At 48.0% G+C, this 17826-nt stretch overlaps 1 non-coding gene and 2 pseudogenes across 1 annotated transcript; all 3 read right to left on the bottom strand.

Annotated features, from left to right (window-relative positions):
• Positions 1-12312: 12312 nt before the first annotated feature.
• On the bottom strand, positions 12313-14690 carry LOC149578954 (25S ribosomal RNA; annotated as a pseudogene).
• Positions 14691-14914: 224 nt separating this feature from the next.
• Positions 14915-15068, bottom strand: LOC149578953 (5.8S ribosomal RNA). Its single transcript, XR_016358019.1, has one exon. It is a non-coding gene; the product is annotated as a 5.8S ribosomal RNA (ribosomal RNA).
• A 706-nt stretch (positions 15069-15774) lies between these two features.
• On the bottom strand, positions 15775-16407 carry LOC149578952 (18S ribosomal RNA; annotated as a pseudogene; the record flags this gene model as incomplete).
• Between the last annotated feature and the right edge of the window lie 1419 nt (positions 16408-17826).

Genomic DNA, 17826 nt, shown 5'->3' with positions numbered 1-17826 from the left:
CCGATGGAAAAAATTTATGCAATACCTGAGCAACACCGGACGGAGGTGCTAGACGAGGGCTCCCATTTTAGATCAAGTTTTAAAATCACCAAGTAGACGTGGTGAGGGCTGGCAACCGCTGCCAAACCTTTTTCCAAAATTGTGCCAACTGAGTGACAAGAAAACATGATCTAAAGGAGAGTCCAGGTATAGCACCCATGAGGGTGGGCTTCATGCCCCTCTAATTGATTCAACCTCAGCGTCCACCATTTCAAAATTTGACATATCCATCTGCCCTGACAGCGGGGTTGAATCAATGAGGAGGCCACAGGAGAGGCTCGCGGCAACCACCTCTCCCATTGTAGCCACGATAGGCACACAAAAATTTTTGCTAGAGCACCAAGCACCCACCTCATGGCTAGAGACAAGGGCTCGCCATTAGATCAACTTGAAAATCATAGAACAGACACAGTGTAGAATGGCAACCGCTGCCAAGTCTCTTCTGTAGTTGCGTCGGTCGAGTGATCGAAGAAGGTGATCTAACAGAGGGTCCAAGCATAGGCATTCATTGGGGGATTCGCACCAATGGCATAAATTTATGCAATACCCGAGCAACATCGGACGGAGGTGCAAGATGAGGGCTCTAGTTTTAGATCGAGTTTTAAAATCACCAAGTAGACGCGGTGAGGGCTGGCAACCGACGCCAAACCTTTTTTGAAAATTGTGCTAGCTGAGTGACAAGAAAACATGATCTAAAGGAGAGTCCAGGAATAGCACCCTTGAGGGTGGGCTTCATGCCCCTCTAATTGATTCAATGTCGGCATCCACCATTACAAAATCTGACATATCCATCTGCCCTGACAGCGGTGTTAAATCAATGAGGGGGGCATGGGAGAGGCTAGTAGCAACCACCTCTCCCATTGTAGCCGCGATAGGCACACAAAAAATTTTGCTAGAGCACCAAAGCACCCACCTCATGGCTATAGACAAGGGCTCGCGATTAGATCAAAACTTTGAAATCGCTGAACAGACGTCGTGTAGAATGGTGACCGCTGCCAAGTCTCTTCTGTAATTGCATCAGTCGAGTGATCGAAGAAGGTGATCTAAGAGAGGGTCCAAGCATAGGAATTTGTTGGGGGATTTGCGCAAATGGAAAAAATTTATGCAATACCTGAGCAACATCGGACGGAGGTGCTAGATGAGGGCTCTTGTTTTAGATCAAGTTTTAAAATCACCAAGTAGACGTAGTGAGGGCTGGCAACCGCTGCCAAACCTTTTTCTGAAATTGTGCCAGTTGAGTGACAAGTAAACATGATCTAAAGGAGAGTCCAGGTATAGCACCCACAAGGGTGGGCTTCATGCCCCTCTAATTGATTCAATGTCAGTGTCGACCATTTCAAAATCTGACATATCCATCCACCCTGACAGTGGGGTTGAATCAATAAGGAGGCCATGGGAGAGGCTCGCGGTAACCACCTCTCCCATTGTAGCCATGATAGGCATGTAAAAATTTTTGCTAGAGCACCAAGCACCCACCTCATGGCTAGAGACAAGGGCTCGCCATTAGATCAACTTTGAAATCGTAGAATAGACGCGGTGTAGAATGGCAACCGCTGCCAAGTCTCTTCCGTAGTTGCATTAGTTTAGTGATCGCAGAAGGTGATCTAAAAGAGGGTTCAAGCGTAGGCATTCATTGGGGGATTCACGCCAATGGCATAAATTTATGCAATACCCGAGCAACACCGGATGGAGGTGCTAGATGAGGGCTCCCATTTTAGATCGAGTTTTAAAATCACCAAGTAGACGCGGTGAGGGCTGGCAACCACTGCCAAACCTTTTTCCAAAATTGCGCCAGCTGAGTGACAAGAAAAAATGATCTAAGGGAGAGTTGAGGAATAGCACATTGAGGGTGGGCTTCATGCCCCTCCAATTGATTCATGGCCCTCCAAGTCAATTTTCTCTTGTAATCACCATGCTGTCGTTCACAGAATTATCTCCCCATTCACTTGTGACGTGATGCACAATCCAAGTGCTAGACGCGAGCTTGCCCTTGTAAGGCCACTTTCCAAGACATCCCCCGATGACACATTGGAACGACAACTGCTTTTGAACCATTCCAAATGTTTTTTCGATTGATTTGGCACAGAGGTGACCTTAGGGAGCTCCCGCGTAGCAATCGGGATGTGCTTTCGTACCCATCTCTCACAAAAACCAATGTCAGTTGTGAACAAATTTATAATCCAAGGCTCGTATCCATCAATATTGGCGGCACTGGGTCTATATATTTAAAGGCCATGGAGAGGTTCTGATAAGAGAAGCTCCCCTACTCGCTCACACAAACATCCCAAATGCTAGACACAAGCTCCCGCCCTTAGTATCACTCTCCAGATCACCACAATGACACATTGGAATGAAAACTATTGTCGAACAACTCCCAAATTTGTGCCGATGGAGTGAGAAAGATGAGCAACTTTGGGGAGCCGCGCATAGCAAATGAGCTACTTCTTCATTCCGCTCTTATATATAGATCTGACGTCATTAATTTCATTTGGAATCTGAGGCTTCATTCGTCCTTGCTCACACAACCAATGCCTCTTCTCATCGAATGGTCATGGGGAGCTTCTGATTACAAAGGCTCCCTTGTCACCCATGACGCACAGCCCAACTGCTAGACGATGGCTTGGCCTTCAAATCACTGCCCAGGCAACCACCATAATGGCACCATTGGAACAACAACCACTGCCGAACCATTCCGAAATTTTTTTTCCAAAGAAGTATTTGCAAAGAGAATGACTCTAGGGAGAGAGCCCTCGCATAGTAAAATCGGGATGGCTTAATAGCCCTCCCAATAGAAATGATGTTGGTGCCAATATTCCAAATCTGAATAACGTGTCTTTCTCGAACACTAGCACCGATTCTATTGGGGAGGGTCACCGAGAGCTGCTTTTGTTATCAAAGCCTCCCATTGTAGCTGCAATAGGCATGGAAAAAATATTTCTAGAGTGCCAAGCACCCACCTCATGGCTAGAGACAAGCGCTCGCCATTAGATCAACTTCAAAATCGCGGAACAGACATGCTGTAGAATGGAAACCGCTGCCAAGTCTCTTCCATAATTCCATCGGTCGAGTGATCGAAGAAGGTGATCTAAGAGAGGGTCATAGCGTAGGCATTCATTGGGGGATTCATGGTGATAGCAAAAATTCATGCAATACCCGAGCATCACCGGACGGAGGTGCTAGACGAGGGCTCCCGTTTTAGATCAAGTTTTAAAATCACCAAGTAGACGCGGTGAGGGCTGGCAGCCACTACCAAACCTTTTTCCGAAATTGCGCCAGCTGAGTGACAAGAAAATGTGATCTAAAGGAGAGTCAAGGAATAGCACCTTGAGGGTGGGCTTCATGCCCCTCCAATTGATTCAACGTCGGCATCCACCATTTCAAAATTTGACATTTCCATCCACCTTGACACCAGTGTTGAATCAATGAGAGGGGCACGGGAGAGGCTCGCGACAACAACCTCTCCTATATAAGCTATTAGTGTGAGGCTCGCTCTGCATTAGAAATTAGCAAACACACCGACATCCGCCTTAAAAATCCAAATCGTTGAAAATTCTGACCAAACAGCCATCCACGACCCAATTTTTTATGAGGTTGTCTAAGGAGCAAAAGATTGTCATCGGTTAGGAGATGTGAATTCAAGGAGCCAAGGGACTGAAATGGTCATCGAGCTCATCCGATCAACTGGATGAATTTCACCTTGAAGGGGCCCAATGCAAAAGTTCCAGAGGTCATTTCCTAGAACTCTCAAGAACAAGGCCCATCTTACTTGCAAACTCTGCTACTGCGCAAACATAGGTTGTAATTAAAGAGAAATTGCAAGGCCATCACAGTGGCCCGAGGCCAATGCTCTGACTAAGTCAATTTTCTCTTGCAATCACCATGCTGCCATTCATAGAGAGATCTCCCCATTCACTTGTGACGCGACGCACAATCCAAGTGCTAGATGCGAGCTCGCCCTTGAAAGGCCACTTTCCAAGACATCCCTCGATGACACATTAGAATGACAACTGCTGTCAAACCATTCCCAATGTTGTGCTGATTGAGTTGGTGCAGAGGCGGTCTTAGGGAGCTCCTGTTAACGATCAGGAAGTTCTTTCATACCCATCTCTTACAAAAACCAATGTTAGCTGAATAATTTTAGAATCCAAGGCTCATATCCATCGATATCGTCAGCACTGGGTCTATATTCAAAGGCCACGAAGAGGTTCTGATAAGAGAAACTCCCCTGCTTGCTTGCACAAACATCCCCAAATGCTAGACGCAAGCTCCCGCCCTTAGCATCGCTCTCCAGATCATCGCAATGACACATTGGAATGACAACCACTATCGAACAACTCCCAAATTTGTGCCGATGGAGTGAGAAAGAAGAGCCAGATTGGGTCGACGAAAATGGTTAAGCCAGATCGGGTCAGCCAGCATGGCTCGGCCACCATTTTTTGCCAAGAGCTTTCGATATTAAAGCTCCCATGTAGCCGCAATAAGTACACCATGACAAATTGCTAGAGCACCGAGCACCCATAGCAAATTGCCATTATACCAAGCAACATCGGAGTGCTAGACACAGGCTCACGTTTAGATCAAGTTTTAAAATCACCAAAAGGACATGCCATGGATCGGCAACCGCTGCCTCACCTTTTCCAAAATTGAGTCATCAGAAAACATGATCTAAAGGAGAGCCGAGGAAAAGCACTAAGATTGCTTCATGCCCCTTTCATTGATTCAACATCACCATACACCATTTGAAAACCCAACAATCTAATCCACCTAGACACCAATGTTGAATCAATGAAAGGGGTATGGGAGAGGCTCGCGGCAACAACCTCTCCTATATAAGCTATTAGTGCAAGGCTCGCTCTACATTAGAAATCTGTGATAGCATAGATAACTCCCTTAAAAATCCAATTCAATGAAAAATGTGACCAAACAGCCATCCATGACACCATTTTTGGAGCTCGGCCAGATCAGGTCATCCAGCATAGCTCACCCAGAACAGGACGGCCAGCATGGCTCGCTCAGATCGGCTCGCCCAGATCGGCTTGGCCAGCATGGCTTGGCCAGAACGGCTCGGCCAGCATGGTGACTTGGTGACTTGGTGAGAGTACTTGGAACTATCAAGAACAAAGGCCAATCTTACATGCAAACTCTGCTACTGCGCAAACATAGGTTGCAATTATAGAGAAATTGCAAGGCAGTCACAATGGCCCAAGGCTAATGCTCCGACTACTAAGTCAATTTTCTCTTGCAATCGCCATATCGCCGTTCACAGAGAGATCTCCCCATATACTTGTGACGACACACAATCCAAGTGCTAGATGCGAGCTTGCCCTTGAAAGGCCGTATTCCAAGACATCCTGATGACACATTGGAATGACAACCACTGTCGAACCATTCCCAATGTTGTACCGATTGAGTTGGCACAGAGGCGATCTTAAGGAGCTCCCGCGTAGTAATTGGGAAGTGTTTCATACCCTTCTCTCACAAAAACCAATGTTAGCTGAACAAATTTATAATCCAAGGCTCATATCCATCGATATCGTCAGCACTGGGTCTATATTCAAAGGCCACAGAGAGGTTCATATAAGAGAACCTCCCCGGCTTGCTTGCACAAACATCCCCAAATGCTAGACGCAAGCTCTTGCCCTTAGCATCGCTCTCTAGATCACCGCAATGACACATTGGAACAACAACCACTGTCGAACAACTCTTGAATTTGTGCCGATGGAGTGAGAAAGAAGAGCCAGATTGGGTCTACAAAAATGGCTAAGCCAAATCGGGTTGGCCAGCATGGCTCGCCTGGATTGGGTTGGCCAGCATGGCTCAGCCATCATTTTTTGCTGAGAGCTTTCGATATTAAAGCTCTCATGTAGTCGCGATAAGTACACTGTGACAAATTGCTAGAGTGTCAAGCACCCATAGCAAATTGCCATTATACCAAGCAACGCCTGAGCGCTAGACAAGGGCTCACGTTTAGATCACCAAAAAGACACGCCATGGATCGGCAACTGCTGCCTCACCTTTTCCAAAATTGAGTCATTAGAAAACATGATCGAAAGGAGAGCCGAGGAAAATCACTGAGATCGCTTCATGCCCCTTTCATTGATTCAACATCACCATACACCGTTTGAAAACCCAACAATCTGATCTGCCTAGACACCAATGTTGAATCAATGAAAGGGGCATGGGAGAGGCTTGCGGCAACAACCTCTCCTATATAATCTGTTAGTGTGAGGCTCGCTCTGCATTAGAAATCTGTGATAGCACGGACAACTCCCTTAAAAATCCAATTCAATGAAAAATGTGACCAAACAACCATCCATGAAACCATTTTTGGAGCTCGGCCAGATTGGGTCGGCCAGCATGGCTTACCCAGATCGGCTCGGCTAGCATGGCTCAGCCAGAATAGCTCGCTAAGTTTAGGTCAGCCAGCATGGCTCGCCCAAATCAGCTCAGCGAACATGGCTCAGCCAGAATGGCTCACCCAGATCGAGTCGCCCCCGCATGGCTCACCCAGATCAGCTCGGCGAGAATGGCTCACCCAGATCAGCTTGACCAGCATGGCTCGCCTAGAATGGCTTGCCCAGATCGGGTCGGCCAGAATGGCTCGCCCAGATCAGGTTGACCAGCATGGCTCAGCCAGAACGGCTCACCCAGATCGGCTCGGCCTGCATGGCTCACCCAGATCGGCCCGGCTAGGCTGGTTCGCCCACCATTTTTCAAGCACACTACCTCCCCTATATAAGCTATTAATGCAAGGCTTACTCTACATCAAAAATGTACATTCAGTGCACAAGTACCTTAAAACCCAATTCAATGAAAAATGTGACCGAATAGCCATCCACGACCCCATTTTTCATGAGGTTGTCAATGAAGAATAAATTGGCATTGGTTAGGTGATTTGATTGCATCAGTTAGGGCGGTAAATTGATCAATTTTTGGAGACCGACTAGAATGGCTCGATGACCATTTTATATCGGAAGCTATCCGATTTGAGAATTATGACTCAAGTAGAATGGCTCGGGTACCCATTTTACAAACTTAAAGAGTTGACTTGGTGGGCCGACCTGGCAGGGTGACTTGATGAACAAACTTAAAGAGTCGACTTGGTGAGAGTACTTGGTGGGCCGACCTGGCAAGGTGACTTGATGAACGAACTTAAAGAGTCGACTTGGTGGGCCGACCTGGCGGGGTGACTTGATGAAAGAACTTAGAGAGTTGACTTGGTGAGAGTACTTGGTGACTTAGTGGGCCGACCTGGCCAGGTGACTTGATGAACGAACTTAAAGAGTCCACTTGGTGGGCCCACCTGGCGGGGTGACTTGATGAATGAACCTAAAGAGTTGACTTGGTGAGAGTACTTGGTGGGAAGACATAGCGGGGTGATTTGATGAACGAACTTAAAGAGTCATCTTGGTGAGAGTACTTGGTGGGCTAACTTGATGAACGAACCTAAAGAGTCGACTTGGTGGGTCAACTTGGCAGGGTGACTTGATGAACGAACTTAAAGAGTTGACTTGGTGGGCCGACCTGGCAGGGTGACTTGATGAACAAACTTAAAGAGTCAACTTGGTGAGAGTACTTGGTGGGCTGACCTAGCAAGGTGACTTGATGGACTAACTCAAAGAGTGGACTTGGTAAGAGTACTCGGTGGGCTGACCCGATCATGTGACTTGATGAACGAACTTAAAGAGTCGACTTGGTGAGAGTACTTGGTGGGCCGACCTGGCAGAGCGACTTGATGAACAAACTTAGAGGGTCGACATTGTGAGAGTACTTGGTGGGGTGACTTGATGAACAAACCTAAAGAGTCGACCTGGTGAGAGTATTTGGTGGGCTGACTTGGTGAGAGTACTTGGTGGGCCGACAAGGCGAGGTGGCTTGATGAGCAAACTTGAAGAGTCAACTTGGTGAGAGTACTTGGTGGGTTGACCTAGCGGGGTGACTTGATGAATGAACTAAAAGAGTCAACCTTATGGGCCAACTTGGTAGAGTGACTTCATGAACAAACTTAAAGAGTCCACTTGGTGGGCCGACATGGCAAGGTGACTTGATGAACGAACTTAAAGAGTCAACTTGGTGAGAGTAATTTGTGGGCTAACCTAGCAGGGTGACTTGATGAATTAACTTAAAGAGTCGACTTGGTGGGGTGACTTGATGAACGCACTTGAAGGGTCAACTTAGTGGGGTGACTCTATGAATGGACCTAAAGAGTTGACTTGGTGAGAGCACTTGGTGGGGTGACTTGATGAACAAACTCAAATATTCAACTTGGTGAGAGTACTCGGTGGTTCGACTTGATGAGCGCACTTGAAGAATCTACTTGGTCAGAGTACTTGGTGGGGTGACTTGATGAACGGATTCAAAGAGTCGACTTGCTGAGAGTACTTGGTGGCTCGACTTGATGAGCAGTCTTAAAGAGTCCACTTGGTGAGAGTACTTGGCGGGGTGAACTTATGAACGGACTTAAAGAATCGACTTGGTGGGAGTACTTGGTTGGCTGAACTGGTGGGGTGACTTGATGAACGGACATAAAGAGTTGACTTGGTGAGAGTACCTATATTTGTTCTGGTGACTTGATGAACGGACTTAAAGAGTTGACTTGGTGGGGTGACTTGATGAAAGGACTTAAAGAGTCGACTTGGTGAGAGTACTTGGTCGGGTGACTTGATGAACGCACTTGAAGAATCGACTTGGTTAGAGTACTTGGTGGGGTGACATGATGAACGAACTTAAAGATTCAACTTGGTGGGCCAACCTGGCAGGGTGACTTGATGAACAAACTTAGAGAGTCGACTTGGTGAGAGTAGTTGGTGACTTGGTGGGCCGACCTGGCCGGGTGACTTGATGAACAAACTTAAAGAGTTGACTTGGTGGGCTGACTTGGCCGGGTAACTTGATGAATGAACTTAAAGAATCGACTTGGTGGGTCAAACTAGCGGGGTGACTTGGTGAGAGTACTTGGTGGGCTGACCTAGCAGGGTGACTTGATGAACGAACTTAGAGAGTCAACTTTGTGAGAGTACTTGGTGGGTTGAACTAGCGTGGTGACTTGATGAACGAACTTAAAGAGTCAACTTGGTGAGAGAACTTGGTGGGTTGAGCTGGCGGGGTGAATTGATGAACAAACCTAAAGAGTCGACTTTGTGAGAGTACTTGGTGGGCCGACCTGGCGGGGTGACTTGATGACCGAACTTAAAGGGTCGACTTGGTGAGAGTACTTGGCAGGCCAACCTGGCGGAGCGACTTGATGAACGATCTTAAAGAGTCAACTTGGTGAGAGTACTTGGTGGGGTGACTTGATGAAAAAACCTAAAGAGTCAACTTGGTGAGAGTACTCGGTGGGCTGACCTTGCGGGGTGACTTAGTGAGAAAACTTAAAGAGTCGACTTGGTGAGAGTAGTTGGTGGGCTGACCTGGCGGGGTGACTTGATGAATGAACTAAAAGAGTCGACTTGGTGGGCTGACCTTAAAGAGTCCACTTGGTGGGCCGACCTGGAGGGGTGACTTAGTGAGAAAACTTAAAGAGTCAACTTGGTGAGAGTAGTTGGTGGGCTGACCTGGTGGGGTGACTTGATGAATGAACTTAAAGAGTCCACTTGGTGGGCCAACCTGGCGGGGTGACTTGATGAACAAACTTAAAGAGTCGACTTGGTGAGAGTAATTTGTGGGCTGACCTGGCAGGGTGACTTGATGAATGAACTTAAAGAGTCAACTTGGTGGGATGACTTGATGAACGCACTTGAAGGGTCGACTTGGTGGGGTGACTCTATGAACAGACCTAAAGAGTTGACTTGGTGAGAGTACTTGGTGGGGTGACTTGATGAAAGGACTTAAAGAGTCGACTTGGTGAGAGTACTTGGTGGGGCAACTTGATGAACACACTTGAAGAATCGACTTGGTTAGAGTACTTGGTGGGGCGACTTGATGAATGAACTCAAAGAGTCAACTTGGTGAGAGTACTTGGTGGCTCGACTTGATGAGCAGACTTAAAGAGTCAACTTGGTGAGAGTGGGCCTAACGAGGCGAGGTGGTGAGTGGGCCTAACGGGGCGAGTTGGTGGGGTGACTTGGTGAGTGGAATTAGAGAGCCAACATGGTGAGGTGACTCGGCAAGTTGGTTCGTTGAGATGACATTGTGAGTTGACTTGGCGAGTGAACTTAAAGAGTCGACTTGGCAACGTACTCGAGTTGACTTGGTGAGGCAACCTAGTGAGCGGGATCAAACAGTCAACATGGTGAGGCGACTCATGGTGAGGAGCTATCCTTGAGGCAACTTGGTGGACCTACTTGATTAGTCGACTTGGTGAGCCGACCTGACGAGCTGACACGGTGAGCAGGCTTAAAGAGGCAACGACTGGGTGGGGTAACTCGGCAAGCCAACTTATCGAGGCAAGATGGTGAGTCGACTTGGTGAGCTGACTCGGTGGGCACACTTAAAGAGTCAACTTTGTGAGGTGACTCGGTGAGTTAGCTCACTGATGTGACTTGGGCGGGCTGACCTGGCGAGCGAACTTAAAGAGGCAACTTGGGCGGGCTGACCTAGTGAGTGAACTTAAAGAGTTGACTTGGCAACGTACTTGAACAACCAACTTGGTGAGCTGACATGGTGAGTGGGCTTAGAGAAGCAACTCGGTGGGGCAACTTGGCAAGAACACTTGCTGGGGCAAGGTGGTAAAATGACTAGGTGATTCGACTTGGTGAGTTGACTTTGGGAGCTGACTTGGTGAGTGAACTTAAGGGGTCGACTTGGTGAGGCAACCTAAATAGTCAACTCGGTGAGCTGACTTGGGGAGCCAACATGGTGAGTGGTCTTAAAGAAGAGGTGACCTGGTGGGGCAACCTGGTGAGGCGAGATGGTAAGTCATCTTGGTGAGCCGGCTTGATGAGCTGTGAGCGGACTTAAAGAGTCAATTCTTGATTTGGCAAAGACCACATGGTCAGATGACTTGGTGAGCTGACCTAGCTAGCAAAATTGGCAAGAAAACTTATAGAATCGACCTGCTGTCCCTAGCCAGGATTGCACGCCTGGGTCGACCCAACTTGGGTCACCCGACTCCGTCACCCCAGCCTCGGGTGACTCGAATGGGTTGCTAGAGTTGGTCGACGAGGGGAAAAAAAATCATGGGAGGCCCTGTATAGCGAAAAGCTCTAAATTTTGGGCATTACAAAAAAAAAAAAACAAGTTACCCGCTTTTGGATCACGCACAAGTTTCAGTTCACGTATTGCCGATCCAACTCGAGGTGTTATGCCTAGCTAGCCAGATTCGAGGTAGGGTAGCCGATTTGAGAATTTTCTTTATAAAAAGAGATCAAAATTTGGACTTGGAAGATTTTTTCACCCTCGTAGAATTTACAGACCCCACCCGCTCGAAATTTGGCACTTGGAAATTACGAAGCCCTACCCGCCCAAAATTTGGACTTGGAAGATTTTTCTGCCCTCACAGAAATTGCAAACTTGACCCACATGGAAATTGCACTTGGAAGACTTTTTCGCACTTGCAGAAATCACAAAACCCCACCCACGGGGAATTCAGCACTTGGGAGATTTTTTCGCCCTTCCGAAAATTGCAAACCCCACCAGCTCAGAATTCGAGACTCAGGAGATTTTTTTCCCCCTCATGGAGATTTTACAAAACCCGACTCACCCGAAATTTGGCACTCGAGAGATCTTTTGCCCTGGCAAATTTTTCTACCCCTCCCTCCCACACGAAATTTGGTACTTGGGAGATTTTTCTGCCCTGGCAAAAATTGCAAACCCCACCCGCCAGGAATTTGGCACCTGGGAGATTTTTATGCCCTCGCAAAAATTGCAAACCCCACATGCTGGGAATTTGGCACTTGGGAGATTTTTTTGCCCTCGCAGAAATTTTCACAAAACCCCACCCACCCGAAATGTGGCACTTGGGAGATTTTTTTGCCCTGGCAAAAATTTCAAAACCCCACAAGTCGGGAATTCGACACTTGGGAGATTTCTTTGCCCTCGTGGAAATTTTCACAAGACCCCACCCGCTTGAAATTTGGCACCTGGGAGAGTTTTCCCGCCGTCGTGAAAAATTGCAAACCCCACCCACCCAAAATTTGGCACTTGGAAGATTTTCCTGCACTCGCACAAATTGCAAACCCCACCCATTGGGAATTTGGCACCTGAGAGATTGTTACGAGCTCGCAAGAAAAAACCTTGCAAACCCCACCCCCACCCAAAATTTGGCACTTGGGAGATTTTCTCACCCTTGCACAAATTACAAACCCCACCCGCCTCAGAGTCGAAAAAGGTTTTACGAATCGAGACGACAGAGGGCTGAATCTTAGTGGATCGTGGCAGCAAGGCCACTCTGCCACTTACAATACCCCATTGCTTATTTAAGTCATCTGCAAAAGATTCTTCTCGTCGATTGCTTGAAATTAATATCCAAGGTTGCTCCAATGTGCTAGTGCACCGATCGGAGATGGCCAATGACACGGGCCCCTAGGAGTGCAAGAGCACCCCTATTGTGGGTCACAATGTAGCCGAAGAGAGATATGCGCCGCATCTAGCATGGATTCTGACTTAGAGGCATTCAGTCATAATTAGACACATGGTAGCTTTGCGCCACTGGCTTTTCAACCAAGTGCTTTGACCAAATGTGTGAATCAATGGTTCCTCTCGTACTAAGTTGAATTACTATCACGGCACAGATCATCAGTAGGGTAAAACTAACCTGTCTCACGATGGTCTAAACCCAGCTCAAGTTTCCTATTGGTGGGTGAAAAATCCAACACTTGGTGAATTTTGCTTCACAATGATAGGAAGAGCCGACATCAAAGGATCAAAAAGCAATGTCACTATAAACACTTGGCTGCCATAAGCTAGTTATCCCTGTGGTAACTTTTCTGACACCTCTAACTTCAAATTATGAAAGACTAAAGGATTGATAGGCCACGCTTTCATGGTTTGTATTCGTACTCCCCACCTGACAATGTCTTCCGCCCAGATCGGGGCACCTAGACGCACCTTAAGGCCAAAAATAGGGGCATTGCCCCATCTCTACCTCACAGAATAAGTAAAATAATGTTAAAAGTAGTGGTATTTCACTTGCGCCCAAAAGCTCCCACTTATTCTACACCTCTCAAGTCATTTCACAAAGTCGGACTAGAGTCAAGCTCAATAGGGTCTTCTTTGCCCGCTGATTTTGCCAAGCCCATTCCCTTGGCTGTGGTTTCGCTAGATAGTAGACAGGGATAGTGGGAATCTCATTAATCCATTCATGCACGTCACTAATTAGATGACAAGGCATTTGGCTACCTTAAGAGAGTCTCCAGATTTCCAGGGCCCCCGCCGATGTCTCCAGATTTCCTAACATTTCCGTCTGCCGCTACGTCCCAGTTCGGGAATATTAACTCGATTCCCTTTCGATGATCGCGCAAAGTGCTCCCTTGAAATAGGGTTTCCCCATCTCTTAGGATCGACTAACCCATGTCCAAGTGCTGTTCACATGGAACCTTTCCCCATTTAAGTCTTCAAAGTTCTCATTTGAATATTTGCTACTACCACCAATATTTGCACTGGGGGCCGGTCCACCCAGGCTCACGCCAAAGGTTTCGCAACTACCCTGTCGTCCTCCTAATCATATGAGCCTGGCCCCTGATGCCTCTAATCATTTTCTTTACCCGATAAAACTTGTACGTGAGCTCCAGCTATCCTAAGGGAAACTTCGGAGGAAACCAGCTACTAGACGATTTGATTAGTCTTTTTCCCCTATACCCAATTTAGATGAATGATTTGCACGTCAGTATAACTGCGAGCCTCCACCAGAGTTTCGTCTGGCTTCACCCTGCTCAGGCATAGTTCACCATCTTTCGAGTCCCAACAGGTTTGCTCGCACTCGAACCCTTCACAGAAGATCAGGGTCGGTCGGCGATGCAGCCCCCGAGAGGGGATCTCGCCAGTCAGCTTCCTTGTGCCTCATGGGTTTTCCCAACTTGCCAACTCGCACACATGTTAGACTCCTTGGTCCGTGTTTCAAGATGGGTTGGATGGAAAGCCTATTGGCCAGTGCCACGAGCGTACAGGTGCTCGAGAGCCCGTTGTAAAGGTGCACGCTTTGCTCCTTGACTGCCGCGACGGAAGTATTTATGCGACCAGAAGGTCATGCTTGTGCCGTCGCGATAGCCCACGCTGGCACGTCCCCCGAACTGAGCAGCGGATCGGCTCACACTGTTCTGCATCTGATCGGGGCACATCGCCAGCTTCCATCCGCTTCCCTATTGGCAATTTCAAGCACTCTTTAACTCTCTTTTCAAAGTCCTTTTCATCTTTCCCTCGTGGTACTTGTTCGCTATTGGTCTCTCGCCCGTATTTAGCCTTGGACGGAATTTACCACCCGATTAGGGCTGCATTCCCAAACAACCCGACTCGCCGATAGTGCCTCGTAGTGCAATAGGGTTCGGGCCCAATGGGGCTCTCACCCTCTTTGGTGCCTCCTTCCAGGGGACTTGGGCCTGGTCTGTTGCTAAGGACGCTTCTACATACTACAATTTGACAGGCGCGGTCGTCAATTTTCATGCTAGGCTCTTCCCGGTTCGCTCATCGTTACTAGGGGAATCCTGGTAAGTTTCTTTTCCTCTACTTATTGATATGCTTAAACTCAGCGGGTACTCATGCCTGACTTGGGGATGCGGTAGAGATGCAGCAATGCCCGCACTGCGGTGGGCCGCTGAGCCCAGAATAAAGTTCCTCGCGAGGAATTGTTCGATCGGTGCAAACCAACGCCGGCCTTTGCGAGCCACCGCTCATCGCGACGGATCGACGGACCTCGTGCTCATTTCAGCCGACCGCGCGCCACTCGCGGATGTGGATGGCCATCTCCACTCCTTGCTGGGGAGGGAAAAAAAATTTAGTGCGATGCCCAAGTAGACGTGCCCTTGGCCGAGGCCTTGGGCGCAACTTGCATTCAAAGACTTGATGATTCATGGGATTCTGCAATTCACACTAAGTATCGCATTTTGCTACATTCTTCATCATGGCGAGAGCCGAGATATCCATTGCTGAGAGTCATGATTTTGTTTTGTTTTTGTCTTTCGATGACCTAAGCACGGAAGGCGCTGGCTCACGCTTCATTCTTTGGATTTCTAAGGTGCGTGATGCACCCGTGTATTGGGTGTTGACACATCCTGAACCTCGAGCACCCAATGGGTGCGATGAGGAATGCTGTGGTGTGTCCCCACCCCATCACCTCGCAAAGGTGGGAGGCGATGCATGGGAGAGCCATGTTAGCGGACGGGGCCCCTACCCCACAAATCATGCGAGTGCACACATCCTAAACACAGAACGCTCCAAGCGATGATTCAACACACCTGGGCAAGGCAACGTGGGGTTGCAGCAGTCCCGACTTGTCGTTGTCAAAATGACGGATCCCTGGCATAGCACCACGCACACGAATGGATCATGAAATCTCAATAGGGGATGAGGCCCAGACCCCCTTTGAACTGCAACCAAGCAAAGACCTCATGCTCTAGTGCGGACATCGTTCGAAGGCATTGATCCTAATCCAGATTGCATCCGAGTCTCTTCTTCGCCCTGCGGGGAATCCACGCTTTCGATCATGGGCATTCGATGTGACCCTCAACCTCGACAGCATTGGACCTGTAGCTTGGCCATCCACCACATCGCTATAGGGCCGAGTGTCCACATGTTGCCAAGATTTTGGAGGTGAGGAGGAGGCCAGCTCCATCCCCTACACGATTCAGGGTCTCGAACCAACAATGATCCTACCGTAGGTTCACCTATGGTAACCTTGTTACGACTTCTCCTTCCTCTAAATGATAAGGTTCAGTGAATTTTTCATGACGTCGACAACAGGAACTACCATCATCACCGCGATCCGAATACTTCACTAGATCATTCATTCAGTAGGAGTGAGGGGCGGTGTGTACAAAGGGCAGGGACATAGTCAACGTGAGTTGATGACTCACGCTTACTAGGAATTCCTCATTGAACATCAGTGTAGCGTGCATGCAGCCTAGAACATCTAAGGGCATCACTGACCTATTATTGCCTCAAACTTCCATGGCCTAGGAGGCCATAGTCCCTTTAAGAAGTTGGCCGTCAAGGGGAACCTCCGCATAGCTAGTTAGCAGGCTGAGGTCTTGTTCATTAACAGAATTAACCAGACAAATCACTCCACCAACTAAGAATAGCCATGCACCACAAACCCATAGAATCAAGAAAGAGCTCTCAATATGTCAATCCTTACTATGTCTGGACCTGGTAAGTTTCCCCGTGTTGAGTCAAATTAAGCCGCAGGCTCCAATCCTGGTGGTGCCCTTCATACTTAGACATGCATGGCTTAATCTTTGAGACAAGCATATGACTACTAGCAGGATCGACTAGGTAGCTTCTAACAACGAGGGGACCCCAAAGACCTGCTACAGCCAAGGGATGCCCACTGTGATGGGAAACTAAAATTTGCATTCGCTCCGTCATGCATCCAAACATAATCCGTTGTACAAGAAACAAGAATGACATTCACAGCACATGCAAGACTCGCAATGCTCAAAGATTTCACACAAGAGGAAAGTGTCCCATTGTCAACCGGAGAGGGCTAAACAGGGAGCCTCGGTTCACAGGCACCTGGGAAGAACATCCCGTATGGAACCCTTTACCCTTGAACTTGCTGTCGCCACTACTCGGAAAGAAGCCTCGAGTTTGTATGAGATGCACCACGTACGTAGCCACCTCAATTGTGATGAGAGCCTACCCGCATACATGGACATGTCTATAACCTCTAGAAAATATCTCCTTTCCTAGCACAGCCTTGCTAATCATTCCTCGTGACACGTGATCTGCCAACGCAAGTACAAAAAATTTCCTACGGGTGAACACTCGCACTAGCATTGTTGGACAAGCTTCAATCTCATGCACATGCACATACCGAAGAATTGCACCAGGAGGGAACCACCCGCGAGCACCCACATCTTGGCAAAAAGTATTCGTGTGATTTCTTCCCCTAGATAGACACGTTGGGCTTGCACTTGTTGGAGCATTGCAAAGATGATTGCTCTGGTTTGCAGGAGCTTGAGAAGAACATCTTGTACGAATCCCGTTCCCCCAAAATGGTCGAATCACAAATGCTCGCAGCAGAGTCGTAATGCAAAGATGTACACCGTGCACATGACCGAGTAAGGACACTCAAAGACATCCATTTCCTAGGCATATGCCCCCTACACGCTTTTTGGTGCACCTCGTAAAAACGACCATACTTCGACAAGGCCTCCCAGAATTTTGCATCTGAAGAGAGATGAAATGCCTTGGGCTTTTTGTCCACACAATGCAAACACTGAATGCTCTCTTTAGGGGGGAGCTGAAGAAGAGTATCTCCTGCAGAACCCATGAGCCGCAGCCATTCGGATCACACAGGGAAGGACAGGGCATGGAGAGTTTCCGCATCCAAACAAAAATTATCGGTAATAATCTATGCTTCTAATGGCCTTGACCACAAAGGCTGTCACGACAGTGCCATGCACTTCTGTAGGATGAGACAGTGAAGAGGCAAGCATGCACCAAGAACGCACTAGCAAATAAATTATGTGGAAACCAAACCTTTCACTGGCCCCCCTCTCAATCCCAAGGCTCTACCAATCGGTAAAAACTTAGGGTGGAGAGTGGACCCTCGATGAAATTAGGGATGTCGAGCAATGCACCCATGCAACCATCTCTTTCCTTCTTGCCATTCAGGCAGGATAAAAATGCAATGATAGAATGTGCCAATGAGACGGAGCCCTTGGCTAAAGGATACAACTCCATACACACTCA

This window comes from Cupressus sempervirens, chromosome 1 (assembly GCF_028749045.1).
Source record: "Cupressus sempervirens isolate cs-2001-9-10 chromosome 1, ASM2874904v1, whole genome shotgun sequence".
NCBI classification, from domain to species: domain Eukaryota; kingdom Viridiplantae; phylum Streptophyta; class Pinopsida; order Cupressales; family Cupressaceae; genus Cupressus; species Cupressus sempervirens.
The sequence above is the reverse complement of the archived record's forward strand: the minus strand, read 5'-3'. Positions and strand labels throughout refer to the sequence as shown.